The sequence below is a fragment of the Xenopus tropicalis genome, chromosome 1 (genome assembly GCF_000004195.4).
Source record: "Xenopus tropicalis strain Nigerian chromosome 1, UCB_Xtro_10.0, whole genome shotgun sequence".
Lineage (NCBI taxonomy): Eukaryota > Metazoa > Chordata > Amphibia > Anura > Pipidae > Xenopus > Xenopus tropicalis.
Window position 1 is genome coordinate 212221083 of NC_030677.2, and position 16077 is coordinate 212237159.

At 47.1% G+C, this 16077-nt stretch overlaps 1 protein-coding gene across 1 annotated transcript in view; it reads right to left on the minus strand.

Annotated features, from left to right (window-relative positions):
- The window catches only part of cntfr (ciliary neurotrophic factor receptor), a 283796-nt gene extending 280291 nt beyond the window's left edge, over positions 1–3505 (minus strand). The window contains exon 1 of the mRNA XM_031892423.1: positions 3334–3505. The gene's annotated coding sequence lies outside the window, so the exon portion shown is untranslated. The remainder of the gene's footprint in view (positions 1–3333) is intronic.
- Positions 3506–16077: the final 12572 nt, after the last annotated feature.

Sequence of the window (16077 nt, forward strand, 5' to 3'; positions counted from 1 at the left end):
GTTCTGTCGTCTGGATACACGGGCCCCCCCGAAAAGCCACTCGCCTGGATATTATCCTGAGTGGGTGAGAAGCTTCCGATAGAAACGGCCGCTGCTTCAGTTCAAAGTCTCCCATAACAAATATAAAATAATGCAGAACGGATCACTGGGGCCCCCCCACATTCAGACTGGGACCCTGAGAAATATGCCGTTAGCTCCCCGCGTCTCCCCCTGCAGCGCTCGCTGTTATTCCTTCCCCAGACAGATGTTTCCATAGATCCCTTCTGCTCTAAAAAGAAAATAAATATCGGGGGGGGGGGACAAAGGGGATATAAACCCAAAAATAAAATGTTGCCTAATGAAATGTAATTCTGAGCGACTCCCCAATAGGAAAACGGGGGATAAAAGGAACTGGGGAAGTTCATTCATCAGGCAACATTTTATTTGGGGGGGGGGTTTATTTCCCCTTTAAGGTGCTGCATTGTCCCTTGTTATCTGGAGCCATTTACACGTTATTAATAGGAGTCAGAACGATGGGGGTTAAAGATTTCAAAAATATCTTTCTAAAATTCTTCGGGAGAAAGTGGCAAAAATTGGAACTGAAAAAAAGCGTGTTTTGTGCCTGCGATTTCCCCGAGTCTGGAGGCAATAATTCCCCCTTTTTCAACCCAAACAGCCCGAGAAATCCTATGAATCCTATGAATTTTCATGTCAAACAAGGGCAAGAAAAAAAAAATGCTTCAGAATTAACCACTTCCTTGCCGGATTGTAGCACACAGGGAACTTACACTCATTATAAGCCTAGAGGCCTCCGGATGTTGCCGGACTACAAATCCCAGCAGCCCCTGAGCCCAGAACACCAGCCGGACAAGGTGCAGAGGGGCTTCATGTTGGAGAATATCGGTGACATGGGGGGGTTAGAAAAAGTTGCACCTCCAGAAGATTAAAGGGGAAATCACCTGAATATTAAGGTTCCCAATGCTGTGAATAGGAATAATCTACACTACGCTGAATTTTTCTTTTTATCTATTTGATTCTTGAAATCACGTTTTCCAATAGAAATCAAAATTAAAACTCCCACATTACTTTTGAAATAATTACTCGCATTCTATAATAAACTCCAGAACCACAGTTTCATATTAACCCAAAGATATCTAATATTTCTTTCCCAGAACTTCTGTGGCCCCATATAGATCCGAGCAAGAGAGAATAAACTGATTTCCTTCCAAATTCCCCTAAATCTCCAATCAGACGCTCAGTTCGGCAATTAGCGCTCACACTCTAACGAGGGCTCCTCGTTTACCTCTCCTTCCCCCCGATCCGAGTTCCCATACACAGATACCCAGCGGTTCTGCTGCCCTGGTGCTTGCAGGGGTAATTAGGGAACGGTTTGTTCCATGGAACGTTTATTTCCCCGCAGAACGCGGATAACGATATTTCTACATAGCGGAAGGAGTCGCCCATTGACAACACAATTAACATTAACGGCACTGATTAGATCCAGAGACCCCCATTATAATAATAATAATAAAAACAAAATACAGATATTAAATTCCACGGGAAGCCCAGGCGCACCCGGGGCTCATTCCCCCCAACTTCGCCTTTTCGGCAGACGCAATGTAAAGCGTCGGAGCGGGGAATGTAAACACGGATTTATGTAAACGAGCAATTATCTGCCGGGGGGCTCATCCGCCTAATGAATGCACAGGCTTAATGAATTCAATCTGCATGATATTAATGCTTTCCCCATAACGAGCAAATAAAAGACGGATAAACTTTGGGAAAGAATAAGGCAAACTAAGGGTCCTACGCCGAATCCGACCGGGACCCCCCCCCCACGCCTTGGGTTCCCTTTGGCGTTTGGAATAAATACGGTTTGGGGTTATTTGAGCAAAATATTCCACGTTCAGCAGCAAAACTAATGGGCGATCATTCAGTGGAGCGAGGCGAGGAAGGGAAGGGTTCCGTACCAAGGGAATGACATCTCTCACAAGGGCAGACTGCTATCTCCAGCGCTCTAATGAGACAGCAGAATCAACGCGAGGCACAAACCCACCAAACTGCCCCTTTTGTGCATTTAATCTCCGTCCCTGTTCGATCTCGGCACCCCCGGCTGAATATCCCAGTGCCGGGCATTTACTCTCGGGCAATATCCTGGGCACAGTGATTAAATCTGTGCCCTGTATGGGGTTATAGCGGGTATTATACAGGGCATTATAGTGGGCAGAGGGTGCCCTCAGTTTACCCGTTCCCTATCAGCCACAAATGATAAACTTTATATAGGGGGGTGCACCCCAACATTTCACCCCCCAATTGAGTAAATTACTTTTTTTAGTAGTAGTAACGGGCAGAGGTTTAATTGCACAGGGCACAGCTTGGTACCCCGGGGCAGGGCACTTGTGATACAGTCGCAGGGCAATTAAATTCAAGGGGAAGCGCGCACACTGGATCTGATTAAATCTCTTTTTCGGCACTGGATGTTTTTTTTTTTTTTTTAATCCAAAAAACCAACATAATAATAAATACATGGGGTGGGTTTCATGCGCCGCGGAGCTTTGGATTGTAACCGGGACCCGGGCAGGAGGGTGTCTATTAACCCTTCATGGGAACCCAGCCGACGGATAAACTCTAGAGCTTCCCAGGAAGACAGGCAAATCTTTCCTACGCAGTCGGAATCGCTGAACTGTGAACCCTCTTAGGCAGAGATAGCCGGGGATAAAAACAAGAGCTGACAATCTAACAGCTGCGCTGGCAGCCACCCAAGGGGGGGGGGGGTGTAATCACTTGCTCAGAGGGGGCACAATGTAGCCGTGTATTTACTGATCTCAGTGGGACGGAACATTAATTATCCCGGAGAAATGATACAAAGCAAATGCATCCAAGAAACATAAACCTATATATATATATATATATATACTCACACAATCTATTATAATAATAATAATAATATGTTGGGATCCCAGGGAAAAACACTGCCCCCTGTATCTCCGTAACACCCCAAATAAAGTCCAGCAGATAAAACACAATCCAGCAAGTCAGAAGCAAGATGCTCAGCCGGGTACAATGGCAATAAATCTCACACGCTCGGTCCTTTCCAGCTCAAGTTAAACGACACCCCCCCCCCCCCCCCCCAATTATGTGCCCAGCCGGGCAGTGGTACAATGGGGAGCAGGGCAGTGCTGCCGCAGGAGGGGGTCAGAGACACACCTTGGGCAGGACCTTCCACCATCATCACCATCAGCAGCAGCAGCAGCCTGGCAGGCAGGGACTCAGAGCAGCATCTCTCCCCCAGCTCTGCCTGCAACAGGGGCTGCCAGAGGCTCAGCAGCAGCAGTAAATGCTCAGGGTACTTACAGTGGCTGTAGGGCTGGGGGGGTCTCCTGGTGTCTCCCCTGTCTCTGTAACATCCAGCAGGCACCAATGGGCACCTCCAAGCCTGCACACTGCACTGGCTGCTCCGGATTTGGGATCTTTTAAACTCACACACAAAGCCCATGTGACTGGGGAAGCCACTGGCAGGGAAGGGATGGAAGGAGAAGGATGCAACAAGGAGCTGCCGGATTTAACGATGTCACTTGCGCCCCCTGGCGGCGAGGAGCGGAGCTGCGCTGCACTGTTTCACTGCCAGATCCATCTCCAGGGCTGGAATAAAGCATTTGTATTCAATGTTCCGCACACAGTGATTTGTATTGGGAGCTCTGGGCTGGGCAGTAACCAGGAGAGATGGGCAGTAACCAGGAGAGATGGGCACAGGGATGAATAAAAGCCTGTATATATAATAAAGGGGAAGTATGCCACATATATCATTAAGGCTTACATTTTCCATTTCCTATAAATGTCTGTTGGGATAAATGGGGTTGTTTGTTCTGCTCATATTTGTGTGTATAACTTTATTTATAAGCGCCACAAGGGTACGCAGCGCTGTGCAATATTACAATATACACAATTACACACAGGGAGAGTTATAATAAATACAATAAGTATAAATACACAGGGAGTAAGTGCCATGGGGTATGAGACACAGTGGGAAGGAGGTCCCTGCCCCGTAGAGCTTACAATCTAAGTGGTTGGGTAACATACAGGCACATATTTATGTGTGTTTGCAATATTTTCCTACCAGACCAGGTGCCCAACCAATCCCTGCTGTGTGATTGGCTGATACAGCAGCAATAGGAAAGTCACATGACATTCAGGGTTTCGATACCATCGTATGATAGAGATTCTCCCATATTCCAATAATGCAAAAAATTCCACTCCAAAATGTGTTTATATCACAGGACATTGAATTAAAGGGGAACTTCACCTTGAAATGGACTTTTAATATGATGTAGGTGACAGGGACTCGTTATAAACAATGGGCTAATTTGCTAATTTGTAGCAGCAGGGATACAAATTCTGTGGATTCTGGGAAATGCTAGAGGGGCTGATGTAGGTGGGAGGGTATCAGTAGCAGATAGGTGGGTACTAGGGTTTGGCAGGTAGGGGGCATCAGTTGGTAGTAAGGCAGGTAGGTGGGTATCACAGTAAGTAAGGAAGGTGGGAATCAGTAGAACTAAGTTGAACAGGGTTTTAAAGGGTGGGCACTTTAAAGCAAGTGGAAGCTGCCATACTGACTGTATCAGGGTGCCCTCTGGTGGCCAGTTTGTCATGGAAGAACCAACTTCTAATTCAAAAATAATCCCTGGATCACTGTTCCCTGTAACCTGTACACAAAGAATTCTGTACTACGCACACTGCTAGCTACCCTAGGCCCTAGCAACCACGTAGCTGTTTAACTATAAAAATCTGCTGAAAACAACTAAAAAATGAAGACCAGTTGCAAATTGTCTCAGAATATCACTGTCTACATCATACTAACAGTAAACTCAAAGGTGAACAATTAAGTGTACTAAAAAAAAATAATTTAAACATGAAATAACCCCAATAGGGCTGTTCTGCCCCAATAAGGGGTAATTATATCTTAGTTGGGATCAAGTACAGGTACTGTTTTATTATTACAGAGAAAAGGGAATCATTTAACCATTAAATAAACCCAATAGGGCTGTTCTGCCCCAATAAGGAGTAATTATATCTTAGTTGGGATCAAGTACAGGTACTGTTTTATTATTACAGAGAAAAGGGAATCATTTAACCATTAAATAAACCCAATAGGGCTGTTCTGCCCCAATAAGGGGTAATTATATCTTAGTTGGGATCAAGTACAGGTACTGTTTTATTATTACAGAGAAAAGGGAATCATTTAACCATTAAATAAACCCAATAGGGCTGTTCTGCCCCAATAAGGGGTAATTATATCTTAGTTGGGATCAAGTACAGGTACTGTTTTATTATTACAGAGAAAAGGGAATCATTTAACCATTAAATAACCCCAATAGGGCTGTTCTGCCCCAATAAGGGGTAATTATATCTTAGTTGGGATCAAGTACAGGTACTGTTTTATTATTACAGAGAAAAGGGAATCATTTAACCATTAAATAAACCCAATAGGGCTGTTCTGCCCCAATAAGGGGTAATTATATCTTAGTTGGGATCAAGTACAGGTACTGTTTTATTATTACAGAGAAAAGGGAATCATTTAACCATTAAATAAACCCAATAGGACTGTTCTGCCCCAATAAGGGGTAATTATATCTTAGTTGGGATCAAGTACAGGTGCTGTTTTATTATTACAGAGAAAAGGGAATCATTTAACCATTAAATAAACCCAATAGGGCTGTTCTGCCCCCAATAAGGGGTAATTATATCTTAGTTGGGATCAAGTACAGGTACTGTTTTATTATTACAGAGAAAAGGGAATCATTTAACCATTAAATAAACCCAATAGGGCTGTTCTGCCCCCAATAAGGGGTAATTATATCTTAGTTGGGATCAAGTACAGGTACTGTTTTATTATTACAGAGAAAAGGGAATCATTTAACCATTAAATAAACCCAATAGGGCTGTTCTGCCCCCAATAAGGGGTAATTATATCTTAGTTGGGATCAAGTACAGGTACTGTTTTATTATTACAGAGAAAAGGGAATCATTTAACCATGAAATAAACCCAATAGGGCTGTTCTGCCCCCAATAAGGGGTAATTATATCTTAGTTGGGATCTTTTAAAAAAAATGTTATTATTTGGTTTAAATGGAGTCTATGGGAAAAGTCCCTTCCCAGTGGCGTAACGACTCTAACAGATTCCCCGCCCCCTCCTGCCCTCGTCTGTAATCCCCGCCCCTTCCTACCTGGGAGCTGGCACAGAGGGGGATTTACAAGTAAAATGGAGGCAGCAGGTCTGGGCCCCGGGGCCCCTTGTGAGAGCGGGGTCTGCTCCCCTATTCTTATTCCTATTTCTCTTTCATACCACTTATCAGCCCATCTACTGTTCATGTATCAGTCACTCTCTCTTGTTACTAAGGTAAATTGGACCCTAGCAACCAGATAGCTGCTGAAATTCCAAACTGGAGAAATGCACACAGAAGGAACATTGCCTTGGAATTTCCTATAAGATGTGGGAGGCAGAGTGCATTCTGGGTAATGTAGTACAAAGGAACAGGGGACTGGGATTAGTTACATGTCAGTGATGTGAGTGGGAACTGCGCTTGGGAGACAGCGGTTGGAGGGGCCTGGGGCTCCCGAGAGCAAAAATGTGCAAACCATTCCCACAATTCCCACAAGCAGAAACAGACAATTATTGTGAAAATTTAACAGTCAACAATTTCATGGTTTGTTTGGCTTTGTCTGATGTTTCACCCATTCCACTAATGTCTGTCACTCGTCCAAGTGCTGACACTCATTTGGCAAGTAATAAACCCCTCATTAATCAGCTGGCTAATGCACTCCTATCTGCAGATTTACTTACCCTTTTTCTGCTGCTAAACAATCAGGCGCTTTATAAATAAAGTTATAACTACATACTCTGTGTGAGATACCATATGGCACATAGGGATTCCCCTGTACTAAGCACAATTCAGCAGGAACAGCCCCCTAAGTTTGCTCATAGCCTGTACAGAGAGATACCATAAAACTATGGCACATAGGGATTCCCCTGTACCAAGCACAATTCAGCAGGAACAGCCCCCTAAGTTTGCTCATAGCCTGTACAGAGAGATACCATAAAACTATGGCACATAGGGATCCCCCTGTACTAAGCACAATTCAGCAGGAACAGCCCCCTAAGTTTGCTCATAGCCTGTACAGAGAGATACCATAAAACTATGGCACATAGGGATCCCCCTGTACTAAGCACAATTCAGCAGGAACAGCCCCCTAAGTTTGCTCATAGCCTGTACAGAGAGATACCATACAGGAGAGTATATGGCAGTATATAATAAAGCAGATATAAGTGTTGGGAGATGGAAGAGAAACTTGCAGGGGACACATGGAGTTACTATATGAGCCTAAGGTTCAAGTTAAATAAATTCCCCAGTTTCTAGGGTTTTTGTACTATTGTATTTTTCCTTCATCCCTTGATTTTGGCTGGGGGGGGGGGGTCTGAGCAGCAAATGATAACAACAATTGCTTTCTGCCTGTGCTAGAACAGTCCAAAAGTAACTTTAAAGGTCAACTTTGCTTTCACAGAAATAGTTTTGAAATTTCCATTATATGAAAAATTCAGTTTCCATAGAAACAGGGAATCAGTTGGGCGCTGTGCTGCCACCTCTATTGGGCCCATGAATGGCTCCGGTCCCGAGAACCCAAATGTTATATGATGGCAACTCTGAGTATCACTCATGTATTATAAGGGATAATGTACCCCCTACTGTAAATGATAAGGATATTAGCAGTCACTGAGGGGTTCTGTGCCCCCCATATAAAGGCACAAGGCTGCAGGCTGAGTTATACAGGGAACTCTGAGTATCACTCATGTATTATAAGGGATAATGTACCCCCTACTGTAAATGATAAGGATATTAGCAGTCACTGAGGGGTTCTGTGCCCCCCATATAAAGGCACAAGGCTGCAGGCTGAGTTATACAGGGAACTCTGAGTATCACTCATGTATTATAAGGGATAATGTACCCCCTACTGTAAATGATAAGGATATTAGCAGTCACTGAGGGGTTCTGTGCCCCCCATATAAAGGCACAAGGCTGCAGGCTGAGTTATACAGGGAACTCTGAGTATCACTCATGCATTATAAGGGATACTGTACCCCCTACTGTAAATGATAAGGATATTAGCAGTCACTGAGGGGTTCTGTGCCCCCCATATAAAGGCACAAGGCTGCAGGCTGAGTTATACAGGGAACTCTGAGTATCACTCATGTATTATAAGGGATAATGTACCCCCTACTGTAAATGATAAGGATATTAGCAGTCACTGAGGGGTTCTGTGCCCATATAAAGACACAAGGCTGCAGGCTGAGTTATACAGGGAACTCTGAGTATCACTCATGTATTATAAGGGATAATGTACCCCCTACTGTAAATGATAAGGATATTAGCAGTCACTGAGGGGTTCTGTGCCCCCCATATAAAGGCACAAGGCTGCAGGCTGAGTTATACAGGGAACTCTGAGTATCACTCATGTATTATAAGGGATACTGTACCCCCTACTGTAAATGATAAGGATATTAGCAGTCACTGAGAGTTCTAATCTCAGTAGTTACACAGCCAGTACAGGATACATAGAGATGGTGTCAGTGAGTTACATGCTGTGATATAAAGGTTGGCTTTATGTTTGTATCCCCTGTTACTAATAAAACACTTAAAATAAAACAGTAATAGAACTAATATAATACACACAAACCACGAATACCCTGTACATTTTTTTCTTATAAATGGTGCTTAATGATCAGCCGATCAGCAGAACAATGGGAAGGGAGCAAGATAGCAGCTCCCAGTAGGTATCAGAATAGCACTCAATAGTAAGAAATCCAAGTCCGGCTTGGGACTCCTCCAGTTACATGGGAGTAGAAGAAACAATAGGTTAGCTGAAAGCAGTTCTAATGTGTAGCACTGGCTGAAAGCTCAGAGTCAGGCACACTTTACTGCTGCGCTGCAAGTTGGAGTGATATCCCCCCCCCCCTCACCCCCAGCAGCCGATCAGCAGAACAATGGGAAGGGAGCAAGATAGCAGCTCCCAGTAGGTATCAGAATAGCACTCAATATTAAGAAATCCAAGTCCGGCTTGGGACTCCTCCAGTTACATGGGAGTAGGAGAAACAATAGGTTAGCTGAAAGCAGTTCTAATGTGTAGCGCTGGCTGAAAGCTCAGACTCAGGCACACTTTACTGCTGCGCTGCAAGTTGGAGTGATATCCCCCCCCTTTGGTGATGTGAGTTGTACCCCAATAACAGCTGTAGGGGCTGCAGATACACAATCAGGGGTTCCAGGAGCATCGGATACACATGCAGTTACTTGTATCTGTCTGTTCGGCAGCCGCTGATAAAATATTTATTGGCTAAAGCATTGTATTATTATTATTTTTTCACAAGAAACAATAGAATTGTATCTGTGTTTAGGAGTCAGAACCAGCAGTGCAGGGAATAGAAACAGCAGATACTGGTTTTAGAAGCAATGATATTTACAAATAAGTTTTGTATAAATAAACAAGAAAGTCACAACTAGAAGCCCCACATGAGGAGCCCAATGGGCTGCAGGACAATAATCACCCATCAAGCCCGTTATTTAGTTTTACTGGTCCCTTAATGGGAACCGAGAGGCTTATGAAGGTGTCTCCCAGTCAGAGTGGGGTGGCAGGTAGGGTGCGGGGAGTGACAACTCCCAGACACACAGGGAAGCCCTTATTTCTCAAGGCTCTGTGTGTTAGTGGAGCTGAAGGTGGGAGCTGTCACACATGAGAGCGCAGAGAGACATCAGTACAGCAGATCCTTTTGTTCCTGGGTGTCACTGCTGCTGCTACAGTTGCGCTGCTGTAAGTCACAAACTGTCAGCCTGTCAGTGCCACGACTGTGCCATAAGCCCCGGGGCAGGGGGCCGTCTGAGCAATGGGACCCACCCTTGTCTGTCCTACTGCCCCCTCCCCTCACTCCAATAATCCCCACTTACCTGCCCCTATGCAGCACAAATTACTCGCTCCTACACATGTTTCCTTGTTGCCCCCAAGGCAACAGGATATTACTACTGGCTCATATCAAAGAGGGTTGTCTGTCAGGGGGCCAAATATGGACTGACCTTGGCCCCATACATAGAGGGCCCCACAGAGAGCGAGATGGTGCAAGAACATGGTGACTAAAGGGCAAGATGGCGTCAAGAAAAAATGGCAACAATAGGGTATGATGGTGACTAAAGGGCAAGATGGTGACAGTAGGGCAAGATGGAGACAATAGGACAAGATGGAGACAGTAGGGCAAGATGGAGACAATAGGAAAAGATGGAGACAGTAGGGCAAGATGGAGACGGTAGGGCAAGATGGAGACAGTAGGGCAAGATGGAGACAATAGGAGAAGATGGAGACGGTAGGGCAAGATGGAGACAGTAGGGCAAGATGGAGACGGTAGGACAAGATTGAGACAGTAGGGCAAGATGGAGACGGTAGGACAAGATGGAGACGGTAGGGCAAGATGGAGACGGTAGGGCAAGATGGAGACGGTAGGACAAGATGGAGACAGTAGGGCAAGATGGAGACAGTAGGGCAAGATGGAGACAGTAGGGCAAGATGGAGACAGTAGGACAAGATGGAGACAGTAGGGCAAGATGGAGACAGAAGGGCAAGATGGAGACAGTAGGGCAAGATGGAGACAGTAGGGCAAGATGGAGACAGAAGGGCAAGATGGAGACAGTAGGGCAAGATGGAGACAGTAGGGCAAGATGGAGACAGTAGGACAAGATGGAGACAGTAGGGCAAGATGGAGACAGTAGGGCAAGATGGAGACAGTAGGGCAAGATGGAGACAGTAGGACAAGATGGAGACAGTAGGACAAGATGGAGACAGTAGGGCAAGATGGGGACAGTAGGACAAGATGGAGACAGTAGGGCAAGATGGAGACAGTAGGACAAGATGGAGACTGTAGGGTAAGATGGAGACAGTAGGGCAAGATGGAGACAGTAGGGCAAGATGGAGACAGTAGGGCAAGATGGAGACAGTAGGACAAGATGGAGACAGTAGGACAAGATGGAGACAGTAGGGCAAGATGGAGACAGTAGGACAAGATGGAGACAGTAGGGCAAGATGGAGACTGATGATTACTGATAATATCCCTTTTGCGTTGCCCTTTGCTTGCCCTCATTTGCTACATACCCCTACACAATACCCCCTGCTGGGGCTGCTCTAGGCTGTAAGTTGTTGTGATGCTTCCTTAGTACCCCCCCCTTAGTATTTGTATGCAACACACACTCCCCATAACTACTGGACTCTTCGCAGTGTCACTTTAAGCAAAACCACTTTAAATCCTCACTGCACAATTTCAAATATTTCATTACATTTTTTTATTATAAATACTTGTACCTTTATTGCTCACTTTTATTATATTTAATATTTGTATTTTTTTTTTTGTCTATGTAAAGTTGGGAGGAACATGGTTCAAAAAATGTCATTACAGTAATGATGCTTCATTGTTATTTGTATATGACAATAAAACTTGAAACTTAATATGTACATTAGCTGGATACCCCCTGCTATTGTACAGCTCCCTCTATTGGCCATAGTCGGAAACTGCAGCAGTGCCAGTGTGTAACAGGGGCGGCATTGGGCTCTATAGTTGGGCAGAAAGTTTGGAGGTTGCAGAACTTGCACAATCTGCTTTATATTCTCTCTCTCTCTGTTGGATAAGAGGATTTGCTCAGTGTCGGGTCTGACCTCTGTTCCAGTAATGAGATATATAAGGTGGCATTACCCTGAGAGCGCTTCTCTACTATAATATGGGATTTGGGATATTGTTTCTACCCGCGCTGTCATGCCATTTGTATATATATGAATATCTGAGCATGGAGAGAGGCCGGGAAACCAATCAGATTGTCCCAGTGTCATTCACACTGTATAGGGAATAAATGAGCAGGGACCGACGCAAAGTCACAGGGAAAGGTCACCCACTCCTAATTCCCTGTCTGGGGCTGCAGTGTATTGTAATAGAATGAGCCCCTAGTCCCAGGGCCTGTAATAGCCAACTGTGTCTGTGCGGGCAATCTGAACAAAGAGGATCTCACCATCAGCATAGGAAGGGGCTCCTTACTGTAAGGGCAGTCAGGTTATGGGGTTCCCTACCAAGAGAGGGGGAATGAGTGATTCATTGGGGGTGGGGAGGAAAGGGGATCTCACCATCAGCATAGGAAGGGGTTCCTTACTGTAAGGGCAGTCAGGTTATGGGGTTCCCTACCAAGAGAGGGGGAATGAGTGATTCATTGGGGGTGGGGAGGAAAGGGGATCTCACCATCAGCATAGGAAGGGGTTCCTTACTGTAAGGGCAGTCAGGTTATGGGGTTCCCTACCAAGAGAGGGGGAATGAGTGATTCATTGGGGGTGGGGAGGAAAGGGGATCTCACCATCAGCATAGGAAGGGGTTCCTTACTGTAAGGGCAGTCAGGTTATGGGATTCCCTACCAAGAGAGGGGGAATGAGTGATTCATTGGGGGTGGGGAGGAAAGGGGATCTCACCATCAGCATAGGAAGGGGTTCCTTACTGTAAGGGCAGTCAGGTTATGGGGGTCCCTACCAAGAGAGGGGGAATGAGTGATTCATTGGGGGTGGGGAGGGAAGGGGATCTCACCATCAGCATAGGAAGGGGTTCCTTACTGTAAGGGCAGTCAGGTTATGGGGTTCCCTACCAAGAGAGGGGGGATGAGTGATACATTGGGGGTGGGGAGGAAAGGGGATCTCACCATCAGCATAGGAAGGGGTTCCTTACTGTAAGGGCAGTCAGGTTATTGGATTCCCTACCAAGAGAGGGGGAATGAGTGATTCATTGGGGGTGGGGAGGAAAGGGGATCTCACCATCAGCATAGGAAGGGGTTCCTTACTGTAAGGGCAGTCAGGTTATGGGATTCCCTACCAAGAGAGGGGGAATGAGTGATACATTGGGGGTGGGGAGGAAAGGGGACCTCACCATCAGCATAGGAAGGGGTTCCTTACTGTACGGGCGGTCAGGTTATTGGATTCCCTACCAAGAGAGGGGGAATGAGTGATACATTGGGGGGTGGGGAGGAAAGGGGACCTCACCATCAGCATAGGAAGGGGTTCCTTACTGTACGGGCAGTCAGGTTATGGGATTCCCTACCAAGAGAGGGGGAATGAGTGATTCATTGGGGGTGGGGAGGAAAGGGGATCTCACCATCAGCATAGGAAGGGGTTCCTTACTGTAAGGGCAGTCAGGTTATGGGGTTCCCTACCAAGAGAGGGGGAATGAGTGATTCATTGGGGGTGGGGAGGAAAGGGGATCTCACCATCAGCATAGGAAGGGGTTCCTTACTGTAAGGGCAGTCAGGTTATGGGGTTCCCTACCAAGAGAGGGGGAATGAGTGATTCATTGGGGGTGGGGAGGAAAGGGGATCTCACCATCAGCATAGGAAGGGGTTCCTTACTGTAAGGGCAGTCAGGTTATGGGGTTCCCTACCAAGAGAGGGGGAATGAGTGATTCATTGGGGGTGGGGAGGAAAGGGGATCTCACCATCAGCATAGGAAGGGGTTCCTTACTGTAAGGGCAGTCAGGTTATGGGGTTCCCTTCCAAGAGAGGGGGGATGAGTGATACATTGGGGGTGGGGAGGAAAGGGGATCTCACCATCAGCATAGGAAGGGGTTCCTTACTGTAAGGGCAGTCAGGTTATGGGGGTCCCTACCAAGAGAGGGGGAATGAGTGATTCATTGGGGGTGGGGAGGAAAGGGGATCTCACCATCAGCATAGGAAGGGGTTCCTTACTGTACGGGCGGTCAGGTTATTGGATTCCCTACCAAGAGAGGGGGAATGAGTGATTCATTGGGGGTGGGGAGGAAAGGGGATCTCACCATCAGCATAGGAAGGGGTTCCTTACTGTAAGGGCAGTCAGGTTATGGGATTCCCTACCAAGAGAGGGGGAATGAGTGATACATTGGGGGTGGGGAGGAAAGGGGACCTCACCATCAGCATAGGAAGGGGTTCCTTACTGTACGGGCGGTCAGGTTATGGGATTCCCTACCAAGAGAGGGGGAATGAGTGATTCATTGGGGGTGGGGAGGAAAGGGGATCTCACCATCAGCATAGGAAGGGGTTCCTTACTGTAAGGGCAGTCAGGTTATGGGATTCCCTACCAAGAGAGGGGGAATGAGTGATACATTGGGGGTGGGGAGGAAAGGGGACCTCACCATCAGCATAGGAAGGGGTTCCTTACTGTACGGGCGGTCAGGTTATGGGATTCCCTACCAAGAGAGGGGGAATGAGTGATTCATTGGGGGTGGGGAGGAAAGGGGATCTCACCATCAGCATAGGAAGGGGTTCCTTACTGTAAGGGCAGTCAGGTTATGGGGTTCCCTACCAAGAGAGGGGGAATGAGTGATTCATTGGGGGTGGGGAGGAAAGGGGATCTCACCATCAGCATAGGAAGGGGTTCCTTACTGTAAGGGCAGTCAGGTTATTGGATTCCCTACCAAGAGAGGGGGAATGAGTGATTCATTCGGGGTGGGGAGGAAAGGAGATCTCACCATCAGCATAGGAAGGGGTTCCTTACTGTAAGGGCAGTCAGGTTATGGGGTTCCCTACCAAGAGAGGGGGAATGAGTGATTCATTGGGGGTGGGGAGGAAAGGGGATCTCACCATCAGCATAGGAAGGGGTTCCTTACTGTAAGGGCAGTCAGGTTATGGGATTCCCTACCAAGAGAGGGGGAATGAGTGATACATTGGGGGTGGGGAGGAAAGGAGATCTCACCATCAGCATAGGAAGGGGTTCCTTACTGTAAGGGCAGTACACTGCAGCCCCTCCCCATACTGCCTGGGCCTGGGTGCTGTATGGCAGTACCTACTGGGCACGGGTCGGGCCAGACATTAAGGCGGATGAGTTTATATGGGAGAAGCCCAGTGTGTGACCCCGAGGGGCCGGCGCTGCTCAAAGTGACAGCCGCGCTCTCCCCATAAGGGCTCCTGAAAGGACAATTTACATTCAAATACTTGAAACAAATCAGTTCTGACAGGGAAATCGAAAATATCAGGCAAAGAGTGCGGCGAGCGAGGGGGGTACGGGGGTCTCGCCGAGAGTGGGGGGGGGGGGTTCCTAAGGAAAGGTCACTGTTACTGTAAGCATAGGACACATGGATATTGGGATAATGAGATGGGAATGTCGCTGGGAATGTCGGGAATGTCGCTGGGAATGTTGGGAATGTCGCTGGGAATGTCGCTGGGAATGTTGGGAATGTCGCTGGGAATGTTGGGAATGTCGCTGGGAATGTCGCTGGGAATGTCGCTGGGAATGTCGCTGGGAATGTCGCTGGGAATGTTGGGAATGTCGCTGGGAATGTTGGGAATGTCGCTGGGAATGTCAGCAATGGCCCCAGTGACGCTCTGTCTCAGCTTTGATGATAGTCTGTACTCAGGGCTGTCACTGCCCATGAATTGGCTATTGCTATTTATTAATACAGCATTCATTTAGCATTCACTATAAACAGAAAAACCTATTTGTTGATCATGTGACTGACAGGGCAATAGGGGTATCAGCTGCGGTGCTTGGGGGCAGCATGTATCTTCTATTCATTGGTTAGTGCAGGAGGCTTGCATGCAGGACGGGGCTTGGGTGCAGGAGGCTTGGGTGCAGGAGGCTTGGGTGCAGGACGGGGCTTGGGTGCAGGACGGGGCTTGGGTGCAGGACGGGTGCAGGATGAGACTTGGGTGCAGGACGGGGCTTGGGTGCAGGACGGGGCTTGGGTGCAGGACGGGGCTTGGGTGCAGGACGGGGCTTGGGTGCAGGACGGGGCTTGGGTGCAGGACGGGGCTTGGGTGCAGGAGGCTTGGGTGCAGGACGGGGCTTGGGTGCAGGACGGGGCTTGGGTGCAGGACGGGGCTTGGGTGTAGGACGAGGCTTTGATCTTTTCAGACAAATAGCCATAGTTCCATGAATATCTGGGGCAACAAATTTTAATCAGCAAGTTTTGGTTGAATAAAAACAAGATTTAGTACCAAATAAAGCCCCTGTAAGCTGATAGGGTGCATAGAGGCCCCTAATAGCCAATAATAATAAATAGTAAAGGTTCTGCAA